Source organism: Oncorhynchus masou, chromosome 28 (assembly GCF_036934945.1).
Source record: "Oncorhynchus masou masou isolate Uvic2021 chromosome 28, UVic_Omas_1.1, whole genome shotgun sequence".
NCBI classification, from domain to species: Eukaryota; Metazoa; Chordata; class Actinopteri; order Salmoniformes; family Salmonidae; genus Oncorhynchus; species Oncorhynchus masou.
Genome location: NC_088239.1, coordinates 37,185,905 through 37,203,052, shown reverse-complemented (window position 1 = coordinate 37,203,052; position 17,148 = coordinate 37,185,905).

Sequence of the window (17,148 nt, the reverse complement as noted above, 5' to 3'; positions counted from 1 at the left end):
GCTCACCTGGACGCAGAGCAGTTCAGCTAACGGATAGGCGAGGGGCAGGAAGGGAGGTGCTTCCTCAGAATAAGCTGTCACACACTAATGAGAGAGAGAGAGAATTTGCTGGAAATGGGATGGAGGGAAAGATGGAGGGAAGGAATACCACAGATCTGTATGGGTTTGGTCCAATCATCTAACACCGTAGGCAAACTGTCAGCACGTGTGCGCCATCGTGTGTAAATTGGTTTTGTCCCTCCACCGTAAACGTGATCACCACATGCAGGTTGAAATATCAAAACAAACTTTGAACCAATTATATTAATTTGGGGACAGGTCAAAAAGCATCAAACATTTATGGCAATTTTGCAGCTAGCTTGCAGTTGTTAGCTAATTTGTCCTATTTAACTAGCTTGCTGTTTATAGCTAATTTGTCCTGGGATATAAACACTGAGTTGTTATTTTACCTGAAATGCACAAGGTCCTGTACTCCGACAATTAATCCACACTTAAAACGGTCAACAAAATCGTTTTTAGTCATCTCTCCTCCTTCTAGGCTTTTTCTTCTTTGGACTTTATATGGCGATTGGCATCAAACGTTCATAGCTACCACAACGACTGACCGAACTCAGTTCATCTTTCAATCACTCACGTGGGTATAACCAATGAGGAGATGGCAAGTGGGTATCTGCTTCTATAAACCAGTGAGGAGATGGGAGAGGCAAAACTTGCACTTGCACCATGTTCAGCATCACAAATAGAACTGACTTCTATTTTAGCGCTTGGCAAAGCAGACGTTCGTTGGCGCGCGTGAGCAGTGTGGGTGCAATGATTGAATAACATGTATGTTTACATTTATTTTGCAGCGCACGTGACACCAGCGGTGTGGTCAGCATGCAAGACAATTCAATAAGACTGACTGGGTTAAAATGCCAGCAGTTATTAACTTTGCTTACATTTTATTCTGGCATAAAAAAACATCAGAGGCGACGCATGCTTATAGGGAAAGACTCACATTCCCCAGAGTCCTTATAAGAGAGACAATGGCGATTTTTCTTAAACGCAACCCAAGAATTAGGAACTAGATGCTTATGTCCAAATGGCATCCTATTCCCTATGTAGTGCACTTCTTTTGACCAGGGACTATAGGGCCATTTGGAATACATCCTAGATGTCTGCAGCAAAGCAGAAAGACAGCTTATGACATCATTCTGCCATTACAGACAGTCAATAAGGGAGGGGCTGTCATTATTCTGTCACTAGCTTAGCGCTAACATGGTTTTCACAGGCCAATCCAATGTCATTAAGGCTAGCTGCTGTTCTCTGGGTTTTATTAGCTGTATTAGCTCTCTCTGGTGAGATCATGAGACCATTCCCCAGGTCTAGGCTCAGGTTGCCTGAAAACCACTTCTCCTGTCTCTACTGAGGCTCCGTAGAGAGGCTGTTAATGATCTATCCAGGCCCATGAGAAGGTCTGTGAAGGGGGAAGATGGCCATTCTTTTCCTTTCTTGTCCCACAGACCTGTCTGCTCTGCTTAATGTACTTGACAGGACAGAAGGTATGCACAGAGGAAATGACAACCATTCACTGGCAATATAGAATATAGTCATGTATAGTAATACACATACCAGTGGAGGCTCCTCAGAGGAGGAAGGGGAGGACCATCCTCCTCAGTGAATTTCATAAAAATAAAAATTGTAAAACATTTTAGATGAAACTACTAAATATATTCACGTCACCAAATAATTGATTAAAACACATTGTTCAGAAATTAAGGTCTACAGTAGACAACACTGCAGGGTAGCACAGAGGACAGCTAGCTTCCATCCTCCTCTTGGTACATCGACTTCAATACAAAATCTAGGAGGCTCTTTGTTCTCACCCCTTCCATAGACTTACACAGTAATTATGATAACTTCCGTAGGGGTCTTCCAACCTATCAGAGCTCTTGTAGCATGAACTGACATGTTGTCCACCCAGTCAAGGGATCAGAGAATTAATCTAGTACTAAAAACATACGCTACAGCTAGATAGCACTGCAGTGCATAAAATGTTGTGAGTAGTTGAGAGAGAGAGAGATGAACAGTTTTCAACAAATTAATTTCTTCAAAAAATATTTTTTTGCAGTTTCACGAGCAAACGCACCTGCCTAGTTTTGATACTCAAACACCCGGCTTATTTTCTATATTGACTAGGACGCTACTTTAGCTAATATGGTGACAACGATGTAGGCTGTGTGTAGCAATTATGACATGGTTTGTCTTGGAAAGGTTTTTCACCTGGTCATATACAGTTGATTACAGTTCATGAACCTTTTACGACTAGGGGGCGATATTTAAATTTTTGGATAAAAAATGTTCCCATTTTAAACAAGATATTTTGTCACGAAAAAAATGCTCGACTATGCATATAATTAACAGCTTTGGATAGAAAACACTGATGTTTCCAAAACTGCAAAGATATTTTCTGTGAGTGCAACAGAACTGATGTTACAGGCAAAACCCAGATAAAAATCCAATCAGGAAGAGCCGCATGTTTTGAAACCGCCTCATGCCAATGACTCCTTATATGGATTTGAATGAGCTACGAATGAGCTTACGTTTTCTATGTATTCCCCAAGGTGTCTGCAGCATTGTGACATCTTTTTACGCATTTCTGTTGAAGAATAGCCATAACGGACCACATTTAGCAAGTGGTCACATGATGTCTCCCGCAGAAAATCTTGCGTAAAATACTGAGGTAGCCATTTTTCCAATCGCTTCTTATGAGAAACCAATTGCCTCAACGGATATATTATCGAATAGATATGTTAAAAACACCTTGTGAATTGATTCTAAAAACATTTGCCATGTTTCTGTTGATATTATGGAGCTAATTTGGAAAAAGTTTGGCATTGTAGTGATAGCATTTTCCAGTCTATTTTTCAGCCAAGCATGATGAACAAACGGGAGCTATTTCGCCTACAAAAATAATATTTTTGGAAAAAAGCTGCCAGCAGAGCCTAGCATTATGCCATGATAAACTTACACAAATGCTTGTCTAGCGTTGGCTGTAAAGCATATTTTGAAATTCTGAGATGACAGTGTGATTAACAAAAGGCTAAGCTGTGTCTCAATATATTTCATTCATGATTTTCATGAATAGGAACATTTTCTAGGGATATTTATGTCCGCTGCGTTATGTTAATTCGTTTGAGGCTATGATTACGCTCCCGGATCCGGGATTGCTAGTCACAAGAAGTTTTTAGGGTCCACAAACAAAGGGTGTAGGTGAGAGGAGGAGAATGCATAGAGGAGATAAGGAATACAAAACGTGGCTGCCATGAAAGTGAACTGTTTATTCATTCTGCCGATTCTGGTGAAAGATGTTTCTTAAATTAAACAGGGATAAAAGTACCTGAATTTGTCAAATATAAACTTTAATTTGAAACTGTTGGACTAATGATTACATCCTAGATAATCTAGAGGCAGTATTGAATGTGTCACTGTCTGTCATCTCAAATGTTTCTCTTGACCTGTGTGCACCTTCATTGTAAACCTTTATTCATAGGCTAGGTTGTAGCAACCTCATGATGGGTATAGGGAAAAATAGAGTATAATGTAGTAGCGTAAATATGAATGACAGTCATCCAACATGCTGTAATAGAAATAAGGTGATGCTCATGAGAAGGAAAATCTTCCTCCCTCATCATAAACAGCACTGACCACCACTGACACACACACACACACACATCTTCACAAATACTCACACCCAAATACACACACACGCATGCACACACACACACACAAAGCAGTGGACATTTTCACTCTCTCTTTTTGCAAGAAATGATCTCCGATATGTGAACAAGGCTTAAGACAAAGTGAATGTGTCACTCCTCACTCCTGTGGATTTGAAATTATTCACCCATTCAGCTCCCAGTAATTATAATAGCTCTTCAAGATATCTGATTTGCTGTTAGCTAGGTGCTTGTTCTATACAGGGGATTGTAATGACAATAGCAGGAATGACAAAGGAATATGGATACTGCTCTTTAAATAGAGGAACTAATGCCATTATTTTTGACTGAGTGCACGGCATGCACGGGCTGGCTCTTTGGCTAGGAATGTGGGTAAGGTACATTCAATTATGTTACTGTACACAATGACTGGCTTTAGATTAGAATAAACTAAACCTCATCCGGCTTACACTGCCAAAGACTTACAAATACTGTTCTACACACACACACACACACACACTGACAGCTATAGCACCAAATACTCCTTTCCAGTGTTGGGGAAGTGATATTTATGGATTGTCTGATGCCAAAAAACAAAGGAAATGATTACCTACTTCACCCATATTTTCTTTTTGCCAATTTTGTTTTGGTGTAGTTTCAGTACTTAGCTAGACCGCTACATGGCATGAACGTAATTAACTACTGAAAAAACAACCAAGATTTTAATTTAGTTCAACTTACACCAAGCTACTGTGAAATGTAGTTAAATTAAAATGTGAACTACACATAGTTCACTACTCCCCAAATTTTGTAAAAATGTTAAAAGCACAGAGTCGGTAGGCACATTTATTGTGGATAAGACTGGATAAAAGAAAGCCACAGCCCACAGAAAGGCCAAAAAACAATGCCTTCCCTGGCCACAATACTCCCACGAGCAAACATTCAGACTAGTGGTGCATCGGATGCCTCATAACCAGCAGTCCCTGCGATTATATCCCCTGGTCTGGCGGGTTTCAGGTCATGAAATATTCTGTAGATGAGTGGCGGGCAGGTTGAATATAGAGAAAACAATACCTTAAAAATACATAAATGTACAATTCTTGTGCAATCTGGCACTTAAAGCTTAACCATGTCTGGTGAGTATGCAGGCCATGGAAGAACTAGGACAATTTCAGCTTTCAGGAATTGTGTACAGATCCTTGTGACATGCGGCCATGCATTATCATGCTGAAACCTGGGGTGATGGCAGTGGATGAACGGCATAATGGGTCTCAGTATCTCTTAACAGAATCTCTGCATTCAAATTGCCATTGATAAAATGGAATTGTGTTTGTTGTCCATAGGTAATGTATGCCAATAACATAATCTGTGATGAGCACACTTTTCCAGTGTGCCAATGGCCAACCACGGTCAGCATTTGCCCACTGAAGTTGGTTACGACGCCAAACTGCAGTCAGGTCGAGACCCTGATGAGGATGACGAGCACGCAGATGAACTTCCCTGAGACGGTTTTTGACGGTTTGTGTAGAAATTCTTTGAGTGTGCAAATCCACAGTTTCATCAGCCGTCTGGGTGTATGGTCTCAGACGATCCCTCAGGTGAATAAGCCGTATGTGGAGGTCCTGGGCTTGCGTGGTCTGCGATGGACGGATGGACGTCCTGTCAAATTCTATAATACAATGTTGGAGGTGGATTATGGTAGAGAAATTAACATTACATTCTCTGGAAATATCTCTGGTGGACATTCCTGCAGTAAGCATGCTAATTACTCACTCAAAACATGAGCCATCTATATGGCATTGTGTTGTGTGCCAAAACTGCACATTTTAGAGAGGCTTTTTGGTCCTCAGGACAAGGTGCACCTGTGTAATGATCATGCTGTTTAAGCAGGTTTTAGGCAAAGGAGAGATTCTCACTAACAGGAATGTAAATAAATGTGCGCACAAAAGTTGAGAGAAATAAGCTTTTTGTGCATATGAAACATGGGACCAACACTTCATGTTGCATTCATATTTTTGTTTAGTGTATTAACCCCTGTAGAATTAAGCATTTATTGCAGTAAATGATTCCTCCACAAAAGAAGGAGATGACACAGAAAACATTAGTGATGTCACATTGTATAATGATTGGAGACAGGCGCAGTAATACGTAATTGAGGGTCTAATTAATCTACCCAAAAATAACAAGTCATGAAAAAGGCACGGGGACGAAGCCCAAAACAAACATGTAAATAAAATACATAGGGATGTAACCCGAACAAAAGAGCAAGGTTAAAACCTCTAATAATTAAATGGGACAAAACCCAAAATAACAAGTGCATAATACAAGTAGCATGAAAGCCAAAACAACAAAGCACAAGACCAACGGACATGGGAACAATAGCCGACAAGGACAATAGGGAACAGAGGGCACATATATAACATACTAATCAGAAGGAATGGGGAGCCAGGTGTACATAATGAGACAAGACAGTCCAGGGATGGTGGTAACGAATCAGTTCAGTGACGCCTAGAAAGCAGGTGACGTAGACCTGCGGTGAGGTTGAATGGAATGAGAAGCAGTACCAGATCCGTGACAAATGATGTCATTTTGACAGTATTCTGGTGAGGAAAGGTTTGTTTAGTCTTCCAGCTCAACATATAATGACAGAAGAGAAGCTGCATGTAATCTAATGATAGTCAACTTGTCTAACAAATAACCTACTAAATGTTTTCTAGAAATTACAAGCAGAAACATGTTATGCCCTGATCTGTTTCACCTGTCTTTGTGATTGTCTCCACCACCCACCTCCAGACTCGTTTTCCCCATTAGTCCCTGGGTATTTATTCCGGTGTTCCCTGTTTGTCTGTTGCCAGTTAAAGTCTTGTCAAATCAACCAGAGTGTTTTTCCGTGTGCCTGCTTTTTCTTCTCTCCTTTGCTAGTTTTGCCCCTTGCTTGCCTTGACTCTGAACCTGCCTGCCTGACCAAACTGCATGCCCTGACCTCGAGCCTGCCTGCCCCTCTGTACCTCCTGGACTCTGACCATGTCATGATCTCATGCCTGTCCACGACCATTCATTTGCCTACCCCTTGGATTATAATAAATATCAGAGACTCGAACCATCTGCCTCCCGTGTATGCATCTGGGTCTCGCATTGTACCCTTATAAAACATAAGGCTAAATAACATCAGGCTAAATAAATCTTGCACCCCCGTCCCCAAAAAAATTATCAGTCTCTGACTGTAGCCTACAGCGCATTTTCTATATTGTACTATATCAGAGCAGCGGCATTTTCCAAATTATATATCAAAGTTGCAGTAACTCACCAGCATTACAACCAGGAATACGTCTTTCCTGAATTGGATCCTTTGTTCGTATCTCTGAGGGAAAGTGAACTTATCCCAGAGGCTGCTTCAAGTTGCCGGCGGTGGAATGGACTTATAGTCCGACTAAGGAAGCGGGCACACCATCCACCACTTCAGAGTATATTACTTGCTAATGTTCAGTCTCTGGACAATGAAGTGGATGAGCTCAGGGTGAGGATCTCCTTCCAAAGAGACATCAGGAACTGTAACATACTCTGTATCATGGCTCTATTGGGATATCCTGTACCCATCCATACAGCCAGCTAAGGTTTCAGTTCATTGCACAGACAGGAATAAAGAACTCTCTGGGAAGAAGAAAGGTGGGAAAAAAACTTATTATTAACTACTCAAGGTATGATTGTGATAACATACAGAATCTCAAGTCCTTTTCATCTGACATAGAATACCTCAAAATCAAATGCCGACCATTTTACCTCCCGAGAGAATGCTCTTCGGTTATAGTCACAGCCGTGTAAATTCCACCTCAAGCCGATACCACAACAGCCCTCAATGACCTACACTAGAACTTATGCAAACTGGAAACCACGTATCCTGAGGCCACATTATTGTAGCTGGAGATTTTAACCTCTTGAAACTCTGGGGGCGCTATATCATTTTTGGATAAAAAGACGTGCCCGTTTTAAGCGCAATATTTTGTCACAAAAAGATGCTCGACTATGCATATAATTGGTAGCTTTGGAAAGAAAACACTCTGACGTTTCCAGAACTGCAAAGATATTCTCTGTGCGTGCCCTAGAAAGTGAGCTACAGGCAAAACCAAGATGAAACGGCATCCAGGAAATGAGCAGGATTTTTGAGGCTCCGTTTTCCATTGTCTCCTTATATGGCTGTGAATGCGAGAGGAATGAGTCTGCCCTTTCTGTCGTTTCCCCAAGGTGTCTGCAGCATTGTGACGTATTTGTAGGCATATCATTGGAAGATTGACCATAAGAGACCACATTTACCAGGTGTCCGCCCGGTGTCCTGCGCCGAAATTGGTGCTCAAAACTCAGTTGCAAGTATTTTTCCATGGAATTCAGAGAAGAAAGCAGGCTTCCACGAACGATATATCAATGAAGAGATATGTGAAAAAACACCTTGAGGATTGATTCCAAACAACGTTTGCCATGTTTCGGTCGATATTATGGAGTTTATTCGGAAAAAGTTTGACGTTGTTGGTGACTGAATTTTCGGTTCGTTTCGGTAGCCAAATGTGATGTACAAAACGGAGCGATTTCTCCTACACAAAGATGCTTTCAGGAAAAACTGAACATTTGCTATGTAACTGAGAGTCTCCTCATTGAAAACATCCGAAGCTCTTCAAAAGTAAATTATTTTATTTATTTGGTTATCTGGTTTTTGTGAAAATGTTGCGTGCTAAATGCTACTCAAAATGCTAAGCTAGCTTAGCATACTCTTACACAAATTAGTGAATAGCTATGGTTCAAAAGCATATTTTGAAAATCTGAGGTGACAGTGTTGTTAAGAAAAGGCTAAGCTTTAGAGCAGGCGCATTATTTTCAATTTATTTGCGATTTTCAGAAATCGTTAACGTTGCGTTATGCTAATGAGCCTGAGGCTTTATTCACGATCCCGGATCCGGGATGGGGAGTTTCAAGAGCAAAGCAAATATGAGGAAAAACTACCAAAGTTCGATCAACACATTGAGTGTAGTACTCGTTTAGGGAAAACACTAGATCACTGCTACTCACCTTTTCCAGATGCCTAAAAGACCATTTTGCTCCTCCCTTCCTAGAAGCAGAAAATCAAACAGGAAGTACCCATGCTAAGATTTATTCAACACTGGTCTGACCAGTACTGGTGTACTGCATTAGGATCGAATAGCCCTCAAGAAATGTAACTTTTCTGGGAAGTTTGGAACCAATATTCACAGGCAGTAAGGAAAACAAAGGCTAGCTTTTTCAAACAAAAATTTGCATCCTGTAGCACAAATTCCCAAAAGTTTTGGGACACTGTCACCACCGATAAATCCACGATAATTGAGAATTTCAATAAACATTTTTCTAAGGCGTGCCATGCTTTCCATCTGGCTACCCCTACCCCGGTCAAAAGCCCTGCGCCGGTCAAAAGCCCTGCGCCCCCCACAGCAACTTGCCCAAGCCTCCCCATTTCTCAATCGCCCAAATCCAGATAGCTGATGTTCTGAAAGAACTGCAAAATCTGGACCCCTACAAATCAGCCGGGTTAGAACATCTGGACCCTATCTGTTTAAGATTATCCGCCGAAAATGTGGCAACCCCTATTACTGGCCTATTCAACATCTTCTTCGTATCGTCTAAGATCCCCAAAGATTGGAAAGCTGCCACGGTCATCCCCCTCTTAAAGGGTTAGACACTCTAGACCAAAACTGCTACAGACCTACTGTATATCTATCCTACCCTGCCTTTCTAAGGTCTTCTAAAGCCAAGTTAATAAACAGATCACCGACCATTTCGAATCCCACCGTACCTTCTCTGCTATGCAATCTGGTTTCCGAGCTGGTTACGGGTGCACCTCAGACACACTGAAGGTCCTAAACGATATCATAACCGCCATCGATAAGAGACAATACTGTGCAGCTGTATTCTGGCCAAGGTTTTCGACTCTGTCAACCACCGCATTCTTATCGGCAGACTCAACTTCCTTGGTTTCTCAAATGACTGCCTCACCTGGTTCACCAACTACTTCTCAGACAGAGTTCAGTGTGTCAAATTGGAGGGCCTGTTGTCTGGACCTTGGCAGTCTCTATGGGGGTGCCACAGGGTTCAATCCTCGGGCTGACTCTTTTCTCTGTATACATCAACGATGTCGCTCTTGCTGCTGGTGATAGTCTGATCCACCTCTACGCAGATGACACCATTCTGTTTACATCTGGCCCTTCTTTGGACACTGTGTTAAAACCTGTTATGGCAAGGAGAGGGGAACTCCACCCCCCCATTCAGCTGAAAAGGTGGCTCAGGGAATTCAAAAATATTCTTTAGAAATATTTAACTTTCACACATTAACAAGTCCAACACCTCAATTGAAAGATAAACATCTTGTTCATCTACCCATCATGTCCGATTTTTTACATTTTACAGCGAAAACACAACATATATTTATGTTAGACCACCACCAAATTAAAGGGAAAACGCAGCAATTTTTTCCAGCCAAAGATAGAGTCACAAAAGCAGGATTAGAGATAAAATGAATCACTAACCTTTTGAAAATCTTCATCAGATGACACTCATATGACATGTTACACAATACATTTATGTTTTGTTCGATAATATGTATATTTATATCCACAAATCTCGGTTTACATTGACGCCATGTTCAGAACTGCTTCCAAAATATCCGGAGGAATTATAGAAACTACGCAAGATAACAGAAATACTCATCATAAACTTTGACTAAAGATACATGTTCTACATATAAAGATACACTGGTTCGTAATGCAACTGCTGTGTCAGATTGTTTTTAAACGTTAAGGAAAAAGCCTACCATGCAATAATCTGAGATGGCACTCAGACGTAAATATATTTCTCCGCCATTTTGGAGTCAACAGAAATACGAAATTACATCATAAATATTCCCTTACCTTTGATGATCTTTCATCAGAATGTAGTGCAAGGAGTCCTAGTTCCACAATAAATTGTTGTTTTGTTCCTTAATTAAAACCTGTTAGAGCCAGGGCTACTTTTTTCAACATTTTGTTAAAAATCGCGCAACATTTCAACGTCAACGTTGTTCCTTGGTTCAACAAAGAAGAGGCACTTCCTGTCATCACTGCATCACAAAGTAAGTTTTGGTAGAGAGAATATCGACCATCGTCTGAAGACTTAATGCTATTGAATACAGATCGCCCCGTGATGAATTTGATCGCGTATTAACGTTTACTAATACCTAAAGTTGGATTACAAAAGTAGTTTGAAGGGTTTGTCAAAGTTTATAGGCAACTTTTTTAATTTAAAAAAATAACGTTGCATTTAGAAACTGTGTTTTTCCTGGATAACACAGTCTTCATAAATGGACATTTTGGGTATACAAGGACCAATTTAATTAAAAAAAAGACCCAATTGTGATGTTTATGGGACATATAGGAGTGCCAACAAAGAAGCTCGTCAAAGGTAATGAATGTTTTATATTTTATTTCTGCGTTTTGTGTAGCGCCGGCTACGCTAATTCTTTTGTTTACCTCCCCTTCTGTTATTTCGGGGTGTTGCATGCTATCAGATAATTGCTTCTCATGCTTTTGCCGAAAAGCATTTTAAAAATCTGACTTGTTGGCTAGATTCACAACGAGTGTAGCTTCAATTGAGTACCCTGCATGTGACTTTCAATGAACGTTTGAGTTTTAACAAGTGCTATTAGCATTTGGCGTAGCGCATTTGCATTTATTGTTGGCAATGTGGGACGCTAGCGTGTCGGGTTGCCCAGAGAGGTTAACCTCTTGCGACGAGCAATCCCGTATCCAGTATCCTATTTATAGCCTCAAGCTCATTACCATAACGCAACGTTAACTATTCATGAAAATCGCAAATGAAATGAAATAAATATATTTGCTCTCAAGCTTAGCCTTTTGCTAACAACACTGTCATCTCAGATTTTCAAAATATGCTTTTGAACCATAGCTAAACAAGCATTTGTGGAAGAGTATTGATAGCTAGCATAGCATTAAGCCTAGATTTCAGCAAGCAACATTTTCACAAAAACAAGAAAATCTTCAAATAAAATCATTTACCTTTGAAGAACTTCAGATGTTTTCAATGAGGAGACTCTCAGTTAGATAGCAAATGTTCAGTTTTTCCAAAAATATTATTTGTGTAGGACAAATCGCTCCATTTTGTTCATCATGTTTGGGTAAGAAAACCCCCGAAAATTCAGTCATTACAACAAACTTTTTCCAAATTAACTCCATAATATCGTCAGAAACATGGCAAACGTTGTTTAGAATCAATCCTCAAGGTGTTTTCCACATATCTATCGATGATAAATCATTCGTGGCAGTTGACTTTCTCCTCTGAAGAAAATGGAAACGCACATGGAACTGGAGATTACGCAATAATTTCGACGGAGGACACCGGGCGGACACCTAAAAGTAGTCTCTTATGGTCAATCTTCTAATGATATGCCTTCAAATACGTCACAATGCTGCAGACACCTTGGGGAAACGACAGAAAGTGCAGGCTCATTCCTGGCGCATTCACAGCCATATAAGGAGACATTGGACCACAGCGCATTCAAAATCTGGACCATTTCCTGTATGAAATTTCATCTTGGTTTCGCCTGTAGCATTAGTTCTGGGGCACCCCCCAGATAATATCTTTGCAGTTTTGGAAACGTCAGAGTATTTTCTTTCCTAAGCTGTCGATTACATGCATAGTCGAGCATCTTTTCGTGACAAAATATCTTGTTTAAAACGGGAACGTTTTTTATCCAAAAATTAAAAGAGCGCCCCCTATCTCGAAGACGTTAATGTCCAATACTAGTGTCCAATTAGCTGCATTTGCTACCACTTTCAGCTCACGTGCCCAAAAACTGACTGCTGGTCCAGGACAACTTGCACGTAAACTTCAAAAAGATATATTCCAGGTCGAATAAACTGGTCAAACTAAGTAGAGAATCAATCTTCAGGATGTTATTTTCATATATATTCAATAACGTTCCAACCGGATCATACGATTTCAGCTGCAGCCAAATGGAACGGCGGTGGCACCCACAGAGAAATGCGCCACAGGAAAATGTCATTTTGTCGGGACACTGACATTTTCCCCTCCCATTTGGTCAAAGTTCACAGCAAAAGCTCCATTCCACTTTCTACTGAATGGGGACATCTAGTGGAAGGCGTAGGAAGTGCTACCAAATCCTTATTTTGTTGGGAAAGGAGGGGGTGATGACGTCAAAGTTGACCCTCATTCAGAATTTCACTTCTTGTTTGGAAGATTGCATGCCCTATGAGTTCTGTTATACTCACAGACATAATTCAAACAGTTTTAGAAACTTCAGAGTGTTTTCTATCCAATAGTAATTATAATATGCATATATTATCAATCGAGGACAGAGTAGGATGCAGTTCACTATGGGCACTCAATTCATCCAAAGTGAAAATACTGCCCCCTATCCCCAACAAGTTTTAACTAACCTCAAGACGAGCTTCAATGCCATACAACTCTCCTTATGTGGCCTCCAACTGCTCTTAAATGCAAGTAAAACTAAATGCATGCTCTTCAACCGATAGCTGCACACACCTGCCCGCCCATCTAGCATCACTACACTGGACGGTTCTGACTAAGAATATATGTACAACAACAAACTGGTTAAACTGTAAATTCTCCTTCCAGACTCACATTAAGCATCTCCAATCCAAAAATAAATCTATAATTCGCTTCCTATTTCACAACAAAGTATCCTTCACTCATGCTGCCAAACATACCCTCGTTAAACTGACTATTCTACGCATCCTTGACTTTGGCGATGTCAAATTGGATGCAGTCTATCACAGTGCAGCTTTGTCACCACATCAGTTTTGTCACCAAAACACCCATATACTACAAACCACTGCAACCTGTATGCTCTCGTTGGCTGGCCCTCACTTCATATTTGTCGCCAAACCCACTGGCTCCAGGTCCTCTACAAGTCGTTGCTAGGTAAAGCCCCACCTTATCTCAGCTCACTGGTCACTATAGCAGCACCCACTCGTAGCATGCACTCCAGCAGGTATATTTCACTGGTCACCCCCAAAGCCAATTCCTCCATCGGCCGCCTTTCCTTCCAGTTCTCTGCTGCCAATGACTGGAACGAACTGCAAAAATCACTGAAGCTGGAGACTCATATCTCCATCACTAGCTTTAAGGACAAGCTGTCAGAGCAGCTCACAGTTCACTGCAACTTTACATAGCTCATCCGTAAATATCATCATACCCGTATTGTTATTTATTTTGCTCATTTGCACCCCAGTATCTCTACGTGCACACTTATCTTCTGCACATCTATCACTCAAGTGTTTAATTGCTATATTGTAATTATTTTGCCACTATGGCCTATTTATTGCCTTACCTCCCTTGTCCTACCTCTTTTGCACACATTGTACTGTATAGACTTTTTCTATTTTATTATTGACTGTATGTTTGCTTCTTCCATGTGTAACTCTGTATTGTTGTTTGCATCGCACTGCTTTTCTTTATCTTGTCCAAGTCGCAGTTGTAAATGAGAACTTGTTATCAACTAGCCTACCTGGTGAAATATGCTTCAAAATTGTTTTGATCACGTGGACTGGGATATGTTCCGGGTAGCCTCTGAGAATAACATTGACGCATACACAGACGTGGTAACTGAGTTTATCAGGACGTTTATAGGAGATGTTGTTCCAACATTGACTGTTAAAACTTACCCAAACCAGAAACCATGGATAGATGGCAGCATTTGGGCAATACCGGAAGTCTGAACCACCGCATTTATCCATGGCAAGGTGACTGGGAATATGGCCAAATACAAACAGTAGTTATTCCCTCCATAAAGCAATCAAACAACCAAACCGTTGTTTGTACAGAGTCAAATTGGAGTAGCAATTCAACAGCTCAGACATGAGACGTGTGTGGCAGGGTCTACAGACAATCATGGATTACAAATGGAAAATCAACAACTTCGTGGACACTGACATCTTGCTCCCAGACGCCTTCTTTGCCCGCTTTGAGGAAAACCCAGTGCCACCGACGCAGCCTGCTCCCAAGGACTGCAGACTCTCGTTCTCCGTGGCCGATGTGAGTTAGATATTTAAGCATGTTAACCCTCGCAATGCTGCCTGCCCAGAAAGCATCCCTAGCCGCTTCCTCAGAGCATGTGCAGATCAGCTGGCTGGAGTGTTTTCGGACATATTCAATCTCTCCCTATCCCAGTCTCTTGTCCTCAATTGTTTCAAGATGTCCACCATTGTTCCTGTACCCAAGAAAGCAAAAGGAACTGAACTAAATTACTATCATCCAGTAGCACTCACTTCTGTCATTATGAAGTGATTTGAGAGGTTAGTTAAGAATTATTTAAACTCCACCGTACCTGACACCCTAGACCCACTTTAATTTCCTTACCGCCATTGCACTGCACACTGACCTATCCCATCTGGACAAGAGGAATAGCTGTGACAAAATGCTGTTCATTGACTATAGCTCAGCCTTCAACACCATAGAACCCTCCCTCCAAGCTCATCATTAAGCTCGAAGCCCTGGGTCTGAACCCCGCCCTGTGCAACTGGGTCCTGGACTGACAGCCCTCCCCCAGATGGTAAAGGTAGGATACAACAACTCCACTTTGCTGATCCTCAACCTAGGGTCCCCACAAGGGAGCGTGCTCATCCCCCTCCTGTATTCCCTGTTCACCCATGAGGCGTGCCACTTATGCCTCCAACTCAATCATTAAGTTTCCAGACGACACAACAGTTTTAGGCCTGATTAACAACAATGACGAGACAGCCTACAGAGAGGAAGTGAGGGCCCTAGCAGAGTGGGGCAGGAAAATAACCTCTCTCTCAACGTCAACAAAACGATGGAGCTGATTGTGCATTTCAGGAAACAGCAGAGGGAGCATGCCCCAATCCACATCAAAGGGACCGCATTGGGGAAGGTGGAGAGCTACAAGTTCCTCGGTGTACACATCACTGACGATCTGAAATGGTCCACCCAGACAGACAGTGTGGTGAAGAAGGCGCAACAGCACCTCTTCAATCTCAGGAGGCTGAAAAAAATTGGCTTGGCCCCTAATACCCTCAGAAACTTTTACAGATGCACAATTGAGACCATTCTGTTGGGCTGTGTCACCGTGTGGTATGGCAATTGCACCGTCCGCAAACGCAGGGCTCTCCAGATGCGAGGACAGACGATGGGAGACGAGATGCAAGTACAGGGAGTGAACATTTAATAACAATGGACAAGAAACAAAGAAGGACAGCATCTGGACAGGGGAAACATAATGACAATAATGCTGACACGGGAAACCAACAGACAGATATAGAGGGGCAATCAACAAAGTGAAGGAGTCCAGGTGAGTGCTGATGGGCGTAATAATGGTGACAGGTGTGCGCCCTCGAGTGGCAGAGAGGGGGAGCAGGAGCAGGAGCAGGCTTGATGCCAGAGGGTTGTACGGTCTGCCAAACGCATCACCTGGAGGGCACACTGCCTGCCCTCCAGGACACCTACAGCACCCAATGTCACAGGAAGGCCAAAATGATCAGGGGCATCAACCACCAGAGCCATGGACTGTTCACCCCCCTATCATCCAGAAGGCGAGGTCAGTACAGGTGCATCAATGCTGGGACCGAGAGACTAAAAACAGCTTCTGTCTCAAGGCCATCAGACTGTTAAATAGCCATCACTTGCCGGGTCACAGCCGGCTACTCAACCCTGCACCTTAGAGGTTGTTGACCTATATACATAGACATGGAATCACTGGTCACTTTAAATAATGGAACGCTAGTCACAATTTTTACATACTGCTTTACCCATCTCACATGTATATACTTTATTCCATTCTACTGTATTTAGTCATTGCTCATCCTAATATTTATATTTCTAGATCTCTTAAGTCGATTATGTTACTTTTAGATTTGATTATTGTTGTGAAATGTTAGATACTACTGCACTGTTAGAGCTAGGAACACATGCATTTCTCTACACGCGCAACAGCGAAAGAGTGAAGTCCATGGAGAACAAGAGCACCTCCTCCCAGCTGCCCACTGCACTGAGGCTAGGTAACACTGTCACCACCGATAAATCCATGATTATCGAAAACTTCAACAAGCATTTCTCAACGGCTGGCCATGCCTTCTGCCTGGTTACTCCAACCTTGGCCAACAGCTCCCCCCCCGCAGCTACTCGCCCAAGCCTCTCCAGGTTCTCCTTTACCCAAATCCAGATTGCAGATGTTCTGAAAGAGCTGCAAAACCTGGACCCGTACAAATCAGCTGGGATTGACAATCTGGACCCTCTATTTCTGAAACTATCCGCCGCCATTGTCGCAACCCCTATTACCAGCCTGTTCAACCTCTCTTTCATATCGCCTGAGATCCCCAAGGATTGGAAAGCTGCCGCAGTCATCCCCCTCTTCAAAGGGGGAGACACCCTGGACCCAAAC